The sequence below is a fragment of the Mustela putorius genome, unplaced genomic scaffold (assembly GCF_011764305.1).
Source record: "Mustela putorius furo isolate JIRA1106 unplaced genomic scaffold, ASM1176430v1.1 tig00000592_pilon_pilon_pilon, whole genome shotgun sequence".
NCBI lineage: Eukaryota > Metazoa > Chordata > Mammalia > Carnivora > Mustelidae > Mustela > Mustela putorius.
The window spans coordinates 12,005,198-12,019,450 of NW_025421426.1; the positions used below are offsets into that span (position 1 = coordinate 12,005,198).

General features: G+C 48.1%; 1 protein-coding gene and 1 non-coding gene across 13 annotated transcripts in view; one reads left to right on the forward strand and one right to left on the reverse strand.

Annotated features, from left to right (window-relative positions):
• PTPRT (protein tyrosine phosphatase receptor type T) overlaps positions 1–14,253 on the forward strand; it is a 1,056,651-nt gene that overhangs the window by 971,993 nt on the left and 70,405 nt on the right. The gene's annotated exons all lie outside the window — the stretch shown is intronic.
• Positions 7,242–7,379, reverse strand: LOC123392636. The gene has a single exon (XR_006607387.1). It is a non-coding gene; the product is annotated as a small nucleolar RNA SNORA43 (small nucleolar RNA).

Sequence of the window (14,253 nt, forward strand, 5' to 3'; positions counted from 1 at the left end):
AGCTTTCCATGGTGTGCCTGTCCCCTTTCCTAGACTCTAGCTGGATATTGCTTTGATCCTCAAAGCTCCCATGGTGTCTAGAATCTATGTAATGGCTATATGAGTCACAGGTCTGCTTGAAGACTGTACTCCTTTATAGACATAAGGATCCTCGGCCTCCAATTCTACTATCAAACCAACATGCTATGTGCTCTTTCTTGCCTGTCTCTCCTGCTCAGGTTTTTGTTTTGTTCTGTTTTGTTTTTCCATACAAATGAATGGATTTGACAAGTTGACATGCAAGTTGACCTCTCGGGGGTACCTGGCTGGCTCAGTCAGTTACGTGTCTGACTCTTGATTTCTGCTCAGGTCATGCTCTCAGGGGTCATGGGATCGAGCCAGTGAGGAGTGGGTCAAGTGTGGAGTGGGTCACTGTGCTCAGTGAAGAGTCTGGTCAAGATCCTCTCTCTCCCTCTGCCCCTCCTCCCACTCGTGCGCTCCCTCCATCTCTCAAGTAAATCTTTAAAAAAAAAAAAATAAGGTGTCTGAAATCTTGACAGGGGAGGCTCTAGGGCTGGGGCTGAAATCATGAGAGAGTGTCTTTGCTTTCATATCTAGTGATTGCTGCAGGCTGTCTGCTGGGATCTTAGTAGGATTGCTGGCAGGAACAGGCCTGGACTTCCTCACAGCATGGTAACCTTAGGATGTTGGACTTTTTACTTGGTAGCTCATAGCTTCAAAGGTGAGCCTCTTAGTGACCGAAGTAGAAAGTACATCATCCCTTGTGACCTAACTTGGAGATCATAAAGAATCACTACCACCTCATTGTATTGGTCATAAGCAAGCAATAACGGCCTCTATTCTAGAGAAGTGGAATTAGACACCTTCTCTTTGAATGGACAGAGAGGAAGTTGCAGAACAGGAGATATTAGCAAATACAAGCTTTAGACGATCCAGCCTCCCACACGTACGATGGAAAAAGAAAGAGTAGAGCAAAGGAGGGAGATGGTATATTCCAGGGACAGAAAGTAAGTGGGGTTCCAATATTAAATAGGGTAGAAAGGTCATCCTTAATTAAAAGATAAGCTTTGAGCAGAGACATGGAGGAAGAAATCTAGAGGAAGTATGTTCCAGATCAGTGCAGTACACGGAGGCCAAGGGTAGACTAATAGACATGAGTAGAGTAATAGAAGATGACATTGGAGAAATAAAGAGGGATCTGACCATGTAGTGCCTTATAAGACTTTGCAAGGACTTTGGCTTTTACTCTGAATGAAATGCAAAGCTATTGCAGAAATTTGAGAAGACAAATTACCATCGGACATTATTTTGAAATGCTCTTCCTAGCTACTGTGTTGAGAAGAGACATAGGAAGGCAACAGTAAAATCAGGGAGACCAGTCATGAGGCCATGGCAGTAACCCAGGTGAGAGATAAAGGTGAGGCAGTGGAGGTGGTGAGAAATGGTTGGATTCTGGATATATGTTGTAGATAGAACCAACAGGATTTCCTAATACATTGGCATGGCGTGTGAAAGACAGAGAGGAACCAAGAGTGGCTCCAGGGCTGTTATCTGAGCCACTGGAAGGATGGGGTTGTCACTAATGGAGATGGGGAAGCCACAGAGAGAAGAGACTTGGGGCCAATGGAACAAATGGGAGTTCAATTTTGAACTGAGTTTGAGATGTCTATTAGACCTGATAGTGGAGATGGATAGTAGGTGCTTGGATATATATTAGTCTGGAATTTGGGAAAGAAGCCTGAGTTGGGGAGAAAACTTCTGGACTTACTGTCATATAGATAACATTAAAACCATAAGACTGTTCAAAGTCAGGAAGCAAGTGAGTACTGACAGAGATGATAACCAAGGACTGAGTCTTGTGGAATTTCAGCTCAATGTGTAAGTGCTCTCCATAGAGTAGACATTGTACTAGGGTCTAGGAACTGGGAAGAGACAGAGCTCTTGCCTTCTGGGAGAATTTGAGCCTATTCTTAGACACAGGCATATAAACTGATCACTTTACTATCTTGGCAAAATGTCACAGTAGAGTGCTGTGGGAACCCTTGGGTGGTGGCATGCATTCAACCTAGCCTGGCGATGGGTGGCCACCGGCTTTCCAGAAGACATAAAGCCTAAACCAAAGCTTGAGAAATAGGAATATTCAGAAGAAAGCAAGGAAGGGTGTTCTGGGCAGAGGGACTAGACCAGGTATGGTGTGGAGATATGCGTGGCAGTTTGAGTGAAGAGAACCAGAAGAAGCAGAAGCAGTTTGGTACACAAACTATGTTTGGTGCACGAAGCATGGAGGGAGAGAGGGCTGGAATTATCAGAAGTGGGCTGGGGTAGGGAAGCAATGCGACACTTGTCAGGATAAGGAGTTTGGATTCTATTCTAGGGGTCATGCACAACCATGGAAGGGAGCAGCAGTTTTTTTTTTAAGTTGAATTAGCCTTTTAGATATAATTGTTTGGCATAGATCAGAGCAGGGAGACCAGGGGCAGGTAGGCGAGTAGGCGGCTGGGACACTAATTGAAGGAAAAGATGGAATTGCTCAAACCAGGAGACTGGGCCCAGAGCCCAGACAAGCCCACACACATTTTCTCATGTAGAGACATAAAATCAGCTCGCGCTCTTTGGCATGTAAACTTGAGTCTCTCAGTATATATATTTTAAGTTCAATGACTTGAATTCACATAGGAATCGTTCTGAGTGTATCGTCAAAATGCCTGGATTCAAGTCCTGTCTCTTTCATTAAGTATCTGGGTGACCTTGGGCAGTCATTCTTTCTTGGCCTCCATTTCCATATTTATGTAATGAGGGGAAAGGGATTGGTCCAAGTGATCTAGAAAATGTTTATGTCCCACAAATTTTGTGAGCCTAGGTAAGAACTAATTTTCTAGGCCAGCTGGATCTCCCTCCTATTGATAGTTCTACCGGACCCCCTTTCTGGGGCTACCACCACCCCCGCCCCCCGCCATATAGTTATATCTCAAGTCCTAGCAACCATGACTGGCCAGGGGCCCTCAGTTCCCAGGAACTCGAGGAGACCTGAGGCATATTAACTGCACCTCCCATACAAATATGAGGCCTGGAGGTTTTCAGTCTCGGCCACACATTAGAATTACGTAGGGAAATTTTAAAAACACCAATGCCCAGGTTGTTCTTCAGACCAATTAAATCAGAATTCCCGGAGGTGGGATCCAGAGATCTGTATTTTCTAAGCTCTCCTGATTAACTATAATGCACTTTCAAGGTTAAGGGACACTGGTCTAAGGTGGCCCATGGAGTCCCCAGTGCATGCCCTGCCTGTGCCCCCGGACCCATCACCTCACCTGCTCTACTTATTGCTGGTCACATCTGATGCCAGGGGACATGTGATAGCCCCTCCCAGAGGCAATGGAACCCATCCGCATGGAAGCTAAGAGGCCTCCGTCCCTGATCTTGGACTACAGAGTCTTCACTCCTCCCTGTCCTGTTTCTTCCAGCCCAGATTCTCCCACCTTCGCCAGTTACAAAAAAAAAAAAAAAAAAAACAACAACAACACCCTAGCCTGCCAGTAAATGCTAGGAGATGTTGGCTGGAGAGAGGGGTTGTCTGTGAGCCGGGTAACCCCAGGCATCATCACGGTCAGAAGAGCAGCGGGCTCGGAGAATATGCAAAACAACAGGAAGTAGTGACTTTGCATGGGAAGCATTTGCATCCCAGTCCAATCCAGGCAGTCTGTCATCGTAATGAATGATGAGCCCAGTAGGGCGGCCAGAAGGTATCTGGTTATTACAGCCCCATTAAGACTATTTAAGGCAACAAGGAACAGCTGTGAGGAATAGGACACAGCCCTAATGGAGAGCAAACATTTGTTCATTCTCCAGCTCTGGATGGACGTGCCTCACGCATGGCTGCTGGGGGACAAAGCTAGTGTTGCCATGTTTCCCCTAGTCATCTGTGGGTGATAGTGGCAGGCAGCCTTGGCATGGGGCGTCACCATGGAGATTGATGCTTCGGCACAACCCAGGGCCCCCTTCTCTGCTCAAAGCCAACCTGAGCAGAAGCAGGGTAGACCTTCTGCTTCTCCAACAATGTTTTCTCTCGGTTGATAAAATTAGTCATAGAGCATCCCGCAGGCAGGTGACTCCAAAGAGATTCTGGTCCCCCTCCTTAATTTTCAAATGAGGGTGATTCCGGGGAGGGACCTGGGGAATTAGCAGCAGGTGCCCCAGCCACAAAAGGGAAGACCATGGCTGTTCTCTAACTCTGGGAACTCCTGGTGACCAAAATAGGAAAACATGGACTCCACCTGCTCATTTCACTCCACTCCCTGTGACTGAAAATAGGGAGAAAATGGGCCCTTTCCAGAGGGTGGCCCAAAGACATCAGTAGACCACGTGGGTTTGGACTTGAGAGATTTTCTTGCAGGAAAAAGCTCACGTAGGAGAGACTTAACTCAGTGCTCTCTTTTGAGCTTATTTTTATTTTCTACTTATAATTCTCTTTGTAACTGAACAAACAGTATATTCTGCATTTGATATGAGAGGCCTCCATAACCAAGTGAGTAATTTTCAGGTGGTAACAGAGAAAAATCTCTTGACCAAGAGTTAAGACTTGGTTTTTTATCTGTTCCTGACATGTTGGGAGGTCTTGGCCAAGACTGTTCCATCCGTGGGTCCCCACTGCACCTCCTGTGAAATATTTGACTGCAGAGCATGGACTTCTGCACTATGCTTCTATTTTATGTGGCTAGAAACACTCACTGAGTGCCTACTGTATACCTTGCACTGTTTGGAGCCCCAGAGATAGTTAGAATGCTCAACAAAGGAAATGAAGTCCCCACTTTAAAGGAAGATCATGTTCTTACCACAGCCTGTACTTAGATAACAAATCCCAGTTTAAAAGTTTTGTAGCAGGTGAGTAAGGCCAGCCCAGGATGTGGCTGGTGGGGGGTGGTTGGGGTGGTGTTCGCTTTTGCTTTTTGTCAGTCATTACTTCCAAGATCAATCAGAATCTTGACAAAAGATGAGACACTGCGTTGAAGAAAAGTAGGAGGGTGGGTGGAGGAAAAGCCTGAGTGCCTGGGCTTGGAAACATGAAATGTTGCAAACCAGTTCTTGGAAGAGAAACAAAGATGCCCGCCCATGAAAAGAGAAATAAAAATGAAACCAGCTGGGAGATAAAGAGGAATTTGACACCCCTTGCCCAGTTTTCCTGGATGAAATTAACAAGACCAATAGTCCTGGCTTGTAACAGCCGTCCCTTCACTCTGGCTGACTTTGTTTCAAGAAAGAGCTGTTAGCCCAGAGACAGACACCCAGAAGCTCATGCACAAAGACAGAGGCAGTGTGCGGAGGGGACCATAAGTCAGGAGTCGAGAGTGGGATGCAGGGATCCCCCAGATCATGGGTTCAGAGCTGGGAGGAAAAGAGGTACCCTCGTAGGAGCATCCCCAGGAGACAGTCGGCGTCGTGAGGGCAGGGCACATTCTTGCTCCTCTCTCTTCTACCAACCATCTGCAAAATATATATGAATACTAAATATCAACTTCATTGAATTACAGTGTGCTGGCAAAAGGCTTCATGATTAAGAATAGTTCTATCCAGGAAAAAAAATAAGGGGGGTCAGTATTTTTTTTTTAAGATTTTATTTATTTACTTGAAAGAGAGAGAGAGTGAGAAACCATAAGCTAGGAGAAGCAGAAGGAGAAACAGACTGCCCCCCCCCCTTTTAGGTTTTATTTATTTCCTTGAGGGAGAGGAAAAGGCAGTATTTCTTAAAGAAAGACACCAACACAGAATGACTTCCATATCTCTGGGCTGTCTGTGTAGGGACACCGAGTATTTGCCTTAAAATTTAAGTTGACTCGTCCCCAGAAATCTGCTGCTCCCATTTGCCTTATTCCTAAGACAATGGTTCCCAAACTGTGACATGTGTCGGAATCACCTGGAGAGTCAGGAAAGAACATTAGGACACAGGGTCGTTGACACAGGACAGGGCCCAGTCCTCTGCATTTGGCCACGTCCCCTAAGAAATTTGAATGACTACCAAAATTTGAGAACCATAGTCGTAAAATTTCTTTTTAAAAGAAACCTTGAGCTTTTAATGGGGGGCTTTTTAAATGGTGCTCTGGGACTCTACACACAGACACGCACTCAACTCTTCTGCCTTGATCAGCGCTCCTGTCACAGACAAATACCCCCATCGTGCTGCCATCTGATTTTCTACTCGGCTTCCCCGGCAGAACTCATAAATTACCGTCTATTTAGTGACATGGTCGCAATAATATTTGCTCTCCTGATGCCACTCTGAGTAGATGTCATTAGTTATCCTCTCCTGCCTTCCCCATCCACATTTATAATCCCTAAGGCGTGGGCTTTTTAGTGCAGAAAGAGACATTGTTGCAAGCTTGGGCCCTGCCAGGCCAGCCGGGCCACCGGGAACTCACACAGTTCCTTAGGGTGAAAGAGCGAAAGGTGCACGTGTCTCAAGATACTTGTTTATAATATATACAGAACTGCCTACCAAATAGATGATGCTGCCTCAGACGTGTGGCTCTTGTACTGTGCACAACCAGTACAGCTGTCCATGGCAGCCCTTCCCATCTACCAGCCAGCAGGGGACTTCAGTTAATATTAGTGTTTACTGAACTCATGGACCTCCATGGAGATCAGACCTTGGGCCTCCAACACTTCACAAAACTTTCTCTTTCTTTGAATACTCCATCTTAACTGTTCCTAGGGTGAATGATTTGTCCTGCTTTGTCCAGGATCGTCCCAGTTTTAAAATGAAATCCTACAACCCCGGGAAGCCCTTTTGTCCAAGGCAAACCAGGATGGATGTTGCAAAGAGCCCCCATCTTTGGTCTTCTGACAGTAAATTGGATGTTTGTGATGAAAGGGAGGCAGAGAGTGAGTTCCAGAAGTAAGCCGTGGGTGTCTGTAAGCACATCCTTAGGCAAGACAGGGAAGGACGAGACTCCAAACACCTGCGCACCCGACATGGTGTAGCAACCTACCATGGTTGCCTCCGGTAGTCACAAATCATCACCAAACTCCATGAGGTGTATTTGCTTTTCATTGTTTTAAGTTCACATGCCATCAAACCCACTGCGGGGTGGGGCAGAGGTGTACATTCCCTAAGTTTTCACAAATGCATAGAGTCACGTAAACACCAAGAGGCACAAGAGTTCAGCTGGCAACAACCTCCCCTCCCTGCCCCACAGAGTCGACCCTTCCCCCACCGCTAACCTGAAGGGTGTATTTTTTTCTTTTTAGTGTGTTAGGCTATAAACCGTTCTTAGTGCTCACTATTCTGAGTGCTGAGCATAAAAACAGCCACTTCCTCTTTGCCTCCACGTCCCAAGTGGAGCACAGCCGCTGAATCTGTGGCACAGGCAGGTCCCCACTGCACCCCCCGCACCCCCTGCCCCCAGCCTGAAGGCCACGCTCAGAAATGTGGCATGGCTGGGAAGGGCAGTTATTGACTTAATGTTCAGAAAAGTTCATGGAGACCAGGAGGGACAAAATATTCCCTTCTAGTCTGTCTGCCTTTTGCAAAGCCCTGCCTTTTCCCTGACTCATTAGGCACCGCCGGTGGACAAGAGGCATTCCTGACAAAAATGAAGGAAAGAGGGGATATGGAGAAAGGGGACCCCTCTTCCACTGTTGGTTGGAATGCAAGTTGGTGCAGCCACTTTGGAGAACAGTGTGGAGATTCCTCAAGAAATTAAAAATAGAGCTTCCCTATGACCCTGCCATTGCACTACTGGGTATTTACCCCAAAGATACAGATGTAGTGAAAAGAAGGGCCATTTGTACCCCAATGTTCATAGCAGCAATGGCCACGGTCACCAAACTGTGGAAAGAACCAAGATGCCCCGACGAATGGATAAGGAAGATGTGGTCCATATACACTATGGAGAATTATGCCTCCACCGGAAAGGATGAATCCCCAACTTTTGTAGAAACATGGATGGGACTGGAAAAGATTATGCTGAGTGAAATAAGTCAAGCAGAGAGAGTCAATTATCATATGGTTTCACTTATTTGTGGAGCATAACAAATAGCATGGAGGACATGGGGAGATGGAGAGGAGAAGGGAGTTGGGGGAAATTGGAAGGGGAGGTGAACCATGAGAGACTATGGACTCTGAAAAACAATCTGAGGGGTTTGAAGGGGCAGGGGGTGGGAGGTTGGGGGAACCACGTGGTGAGTATTAGGACAAAGATTGCATGGAGCACTGGGTGTGGTGCAAAAAACAATGAATACTGTTATGCTGAAAATAAATAAATAAATAAATAGATAGATAAATTAAAAAAAAAAAAAAAAAAGAAGAAGGAAAGACCCAGGGGAAAGGGTGCCTCCTGGTGGAGACCCTCCAAAGTATGCCAGAGAATGCCGTATGGCAGGCATGTTGGGGAAGTCCTGGCAGTCTGGACAGCTCTTGGAGAAAGTAGGCCATCAGCTGTGCCCCGAGGCAGCAGTCAGGAAGTGCCTGGTCAGCATTCCCTGGGCCTGGTTTTACTGTACCCCAGGGCATATCCTACCCAATTATCTCCAAGGATACAGTCAAACCATATGAGGAACATCATAACTGGCAGAATCTGCCAAGGATAGGCGGTGCACAGGGAAATGAAGTGGCAGGGCACTCCCCGCCTTGGGTGGCAGCTGAGTTGCTCCTGGGAGGTCTGTGTTCTGACATTTCACTATTTGGGCACAGTGGAAAGAGGCTTAGGTGTAAAGACGAGTGTGCAACGAAGGATGGCCAGCTTCAGAAAGGACCCTCCTCTCTCAGGAGAGCCAAGCCAACAGGTTGAAGGAACCAGCCAGACAGCAGGGGCCATTCCTGGTTAGAGCAGGGAACTAAAGTAGTAAGTGGGGAAACTGAGGTAGTTTCCACTGTCCTATGGACTGATTCAGCACAGCAGGGCCTGCAAAGCCCAGGACCCCCACGGGGGTCTCTCTAGGTAGGTGGAGTGTCTGGCTTACGGAGCTCCGTGGCTGGGAGCAGCGAAGCTGGATGGGTGAGCGGGAAGGTCGCAGTCACAGGGAGAGTTAGGAGGTACCAGATCTGAATCTGACCTTCAAGTCTGTGAAGCCTGGCAGCAGGAATGAAGGGAGGGTTCATGAGACAAGAGCTCCGAGCCACTTATCGCGCTGTTGGGACTGGCTCAGCCTCCTCATCTGGAAACATGTCCGGAGCATGTTCACTGGTGTAGAATAAAACTTGTACTCGTGGCGGTGGTTCACCGACCACCACTGCACGCCACTCCCTCCCCCGCCCACATTCTGCGTCACTTGCTTGCTCCTATTCTCTAGACCCCAGAGAGCAACCCCCCTTCCAGCTCCAGAACACACCAGGCTCATTCCATGTCAGGGTCTTTGCACTTGCTCTTGCTTCAGCCCTAGAATGTTCTTCCCCCTGCTTTTGCCACGGCTGGCTTCTGCTCGACGTTCAGTGTTCAGCGCCAGTGTGTTAACAAGACACACGTAGGAACACACCTGGTGTTGAGCAAGCCAGGTTTAAATCCTGCAGGATATCTCAGTAAAAGGACATGAGAAATGGCTCTGAGGCTGTGGGCTGTGTTGGGGGACACGGGGCTTTGTTCGGGATTGGGCATTGTGAGGCAGTGGTAAGATTCAGGACCTTAATAAATCCTAGCTCTAAGAAGAGGACGCTGGACAGAGGCTAAAGCTGTGAGTGACAGAGGAGCAGCCGTCTCTCCTATGACCCAAGATAGGTGGAACTTTGGTCATATTTTTTTTTTCTTGGCTTGGACAATATTCATACTGTGTCTGTTTAGTTAGGACCACACCGTGGTCATTTGTATGCCTTGCCCCATCTTGGCCTCAGAGTAGCCTCTGAAGTTGGCATTCTGAGAAATTGTTTATGCTCAAGAGTAAGACACCAGCATCTGGCTGTGAGTGCTTGGCCAGCTGCTTGGGCTTGCTGCTTTCTTTCTCAAATGTCACCTTTTCAAAAATGCCCTAAGCAGTCCATTCTATCTGAAGCTGTCCCTTGCTCCTAGGCACTGTCTACACTGGCACCTTGTATATTGCCATGAACACGCTGGGATATACTGGTTTATAAACAGTAATTATCTTGTCTGTTCGTTTATTGTCTGCACCTTCCCACAACTAGAACTAAGTTCCTTAGATCCTGGGTGCCATGTTCGTTGCTGTTATTTCTAGAACCCAAGAATGGCGTGTAGCACCCAGATGGTTGCTATGGAACAGAGGGAGAGAGGGAGGGCGGGAGGAGGGCGGAGGAGTGGAGGGAAGATGGATCCACTCAACTCGTGCGCTCAGGCAAGTCATTTCCTGTTTCTAGACCTCACTTTGCCGATCTCTAAAGTGAGGCAACAATTTTCTCAGAAGATCCTTCCACGTCTGACTTTTGAGGATTCTGTGAACGCCACAGCTCAGACGTCCAGGGATGAGGACATCCCCACACGCGTCTTCTAGGATATCCCCCAAATGATTGCCTTAGAAAAAGCAACACTGTTGAAGAGTAGGAAACATTTCCACACTCAGAGAAGAGTGTAAAAATAGAGCTCGCACTCTCGGGAGAAGAGAATGAGAAGAGGAAAGCAGAGATTGATAATGGATGATTATAATGAGATGGCAATTTTGGCTTGAAAAGAATGTGATTAGCTCCTAATGACCGCCGCCATTCCCTAGTCAATCTACTGTAACTAGCCACTAATGTAAAAATAATGGCCCTCGGCTGGCTCACTTTGAAGATGGAGATGAGTCTCCCTTTCATACTTTTACCCCTTCATATATTTTTTTTTTCCTTCAAGAGATTATCCCCTGTTACATTGCAGCTCCCTAAAAAGGGAAATGGACATATGATCAAAGTCTGCCAATTAGGGGGTCATTACTGCTCACTCCGAGGTGGCTCTGTTAGGCCTCGCCTCCTCTACCTCGGTCAACAGCATCGTGGCCCCCAGGCTCACCCCTCCTCCCCCAGCACCACCGAGGGACACAGAGAGCCTCCCAGGGCTAGGTCAGGGGCCCGTGTGGTTTCCCAGAGAAAGGCCACTTATCACAACTGCTTTGCTCAGCTTAAGATTTTTCAAAGGATATCGGCATGCTGGGTGCACCCTGAAGGTTATGGCCTGGATGTTGAGATGACTCCCAAATTGTGCCATTTAAGGACTCCGAGCATGGACAGGGATCTTCATCAGATCTCTGCAGTATCACAGCACAGAGGAGTATGATAATTCTGTGGGTCCCCCATGGCATAGGGCAAAGGCAAAGTACGTGGAGGCAGAGGAAACAAAATACTATCCAAACTGTCCATAAGTGGACAGGAAGAATTATGAGGTAGTGAGCTCTCTGTCACTGAGTGTATCCAAGTAGCTGATGCTACAGATCAGCCTTCCCACTGCCCAGAAGGTCACTGTGGAAGGGAATACAACCAGATAGTTTTTAAGATCACGGACACCTCTGAGATTAAAGAGAACACACAGAAACCACCTCACCCACTAATGTTTTCAACCATCTGTCCACCCCATTCATTTATTCCAAAGGGGATTCAGGTAGATATGAAATACAGGCCAGTGTCAGTCTCTAGAGGTAGAGACAAGAACAAGAAGCTGCCCTTTTCCTGGAGTAGCCCATCATTAGGTTGGGAGACAGGACTTCCAAATTATTGGATGTAAAGGAGTCCATCCGATAATAGAAGTGACCCACTAGCTGGGGAGGAAGTGGAGTGCTGGGAGGAGTAGCAGGGATGGAGGTTTCACGAAACAGAAGATGCTTGAAATGGGTTTTAAAGGGTATGGAGGAGCTTTCCAGGCAGACTCAGGTGGAAGAGAATTTCAGGCAGAGGGAACAGCATAGATAAAGTCCGCCTCGGAAGTCTGGAACACCTGAAATGGTCTGTGGCCTTGCATTTGGTTCCCTATCTTTAGAATATTAGCCTAAGGGCAAGCAATGAGGCTGGAGGGGCATGTAGGGACCTTGTATCGAAGACTTTGGAATTCATCCTGAAGATAATGGCAAGGGGAGGAACTGGGTCCTGTTCGCATTTTAGAAAGATCTCTCTGATTACAGTGGAGAATGGATTGGAGGGGACAAGACCAAAGCAAAAGAAACTAGCGAGGAGACTCGTGGAAAAGTTTTTCTCCAGGTAAATTCATTATTTGCAGGAAGAGTGGCTGTGCATTAGAACCACCCAGGGAGTTTAAACACTGCGGACAGCCTGTGTCCCATCCCCAGGGAGTCCGATGAAATTTAATAGGGCTGTGACTTTGGGAGTTTTGAAGCTTCCCCAGACGGTTCTAATGTACAGCCATAACAAAACCTTCAGCGAACCATAATCTAAGCCCTAGCACATAGTAGGTACTCAACAGATTCCCCCCCACCAAATAATGATGAAAATATTTGAAGTGTCGTATTCATGGCTTCATACCACTTTCGTTGGTTGGATATCATGGAATGAACAGTTGGCCTCGATCACACAGAGTTTCCAGTAGAAAAACCGACCCCAGAGTACCCGCTTCAACCTTGAGAAGTCCAGTGTTGCCGGTGAGACAGTCATGGCCCGCCACTGCAGAGAGCCAGGAATAGATGGGCCTGGCAGGTTGTCTGAAACAGCAGGAGCTACTGGGCTGGGGCAGGAGGGTGAGGCCCCAGAGCTAGACTCTTTGGGTTCTAAGAGTTACATGCAAAAGCAAGAACCACTTGCGGTCTAGAGATGCCCTACGCCGATGGCGAGGGGGACGCAGGGTGATGTCATTTGTAATAAAGAGGAAGGGAGGAGGAAGAGGACGAGGGGAAAAAGGAGAGACTGGCCCTCTGGAAAGTGAGCACTTCTCTCTCTCTGTGACCTTTGTCACACTGATATTTCGGGCAGAGATTGGTGCCCAGAGCCCAGTACCTTCTTCGCTTCTCCTCTGGGATGCTTAAGGGTTTGTGACAAACACAGAATAAAATTCTGATCAATTAATAGCTGGGAAGACACTCTAGTACGTGGGTCTGAAACCCTGGGGAAGGCGAACTTGGGAGAACACAGCTTAGCCAGGCAGCCTAGGCAAGGGTCTCCCACCCCATCTCCTTTCCATCTAGAATGGCGAGGTAGCAGAAGGAGCACCAGTTCTACCTTCCCAGCCACTGCGGAGCTGAGGATACCAGTCATGCTTCTAGAAGAAAGGTCAACAAAGGGCAGCCACAGGCTAAATCCCACCCAACACCTGTTTTCGTAAATTAAGTTTCATCAGATCCTACCCAGCTTTGTCTGGGACTGCGTTCCCTCTGCAACCACAGACTGTGAGTGCAGGCGGCACAGAGTACTTGGCCTGCAAAGCCCAGGCTGCTGACCCGTTACAGGAAGTTTGCCAACGTCTTCTCTAGAAGACCCACCCAGGTTGGCTTAACACACGGGAGATTGGAAGCAAGAAAGGGGGTACTGTGAATGAGCTGGGCTTTTCCTAGGCAGTGGTCCTGCATGCCCACTGATGGGTGGCATTTCTGACCATTCGGCTGGTGGGCTTGTTGAGGCTGAACCTCGTAAGGGATGGATGGACAAAGGCAAGGCGAGAGTAATGAGATGAGAGGATGCTGGTCTCCCCCGCACTGCAGACAGGGGTGTTAGACTGAAGGAATCACAGATCCAGCCTCAGAAGCAGTGCCCAGCCCTCAAGCAGGGCACTCGGCCCATGCCGCAGGCTGCGGGGTGGAAACAGGAATCAGATTGTGGCCCGGCCCTCATGCTGCTGCAGTTTCCCGACCACTGTTCCTGCTCTCTTAACCGCCCAGCGTCCTTTTCTGTGAGATTAGTGACTGTACCCTCCCTGTGTTGCCACCACACTCGGCTCCTAGCTCTCTCAATCATTCCACGTGGTTGTTGACTTGTCTGTCTCCTCTTGGATTGATGACTCCCAACCCTTCCCCCAGCTCTGATTGGGAACGTCTGTGTCCAGACTCCCACTCTGCATCTCAGCTCGGGTGCCGACTGGTCATCTCAAATGTGCTTCTGCTGTTGCAGCTCTTACTGTGTGGAACACGGCGAGAAGCACACGGCCTCAGCAGGCGTCAGGCGCCATTCTAAGCACTTGAAGTGCCCAGAACACGATGTGTAGTTCCTGCCTCCTCGGTCTCTCTCTCCCCATGTACTTCCTCCATCTCTGCAACTGCTGTGGCTCTCCACTCACTTCTTCCAGCCAGAATCAGACTTCATCCCTCTTTCCTTCATGGTCCACACCTACAGCAGATGTGCTGGCCCCTCTCTACACTCGTCTTCCCATCATGCTCACCCAGTGCCCACCACCTGGAAGCACC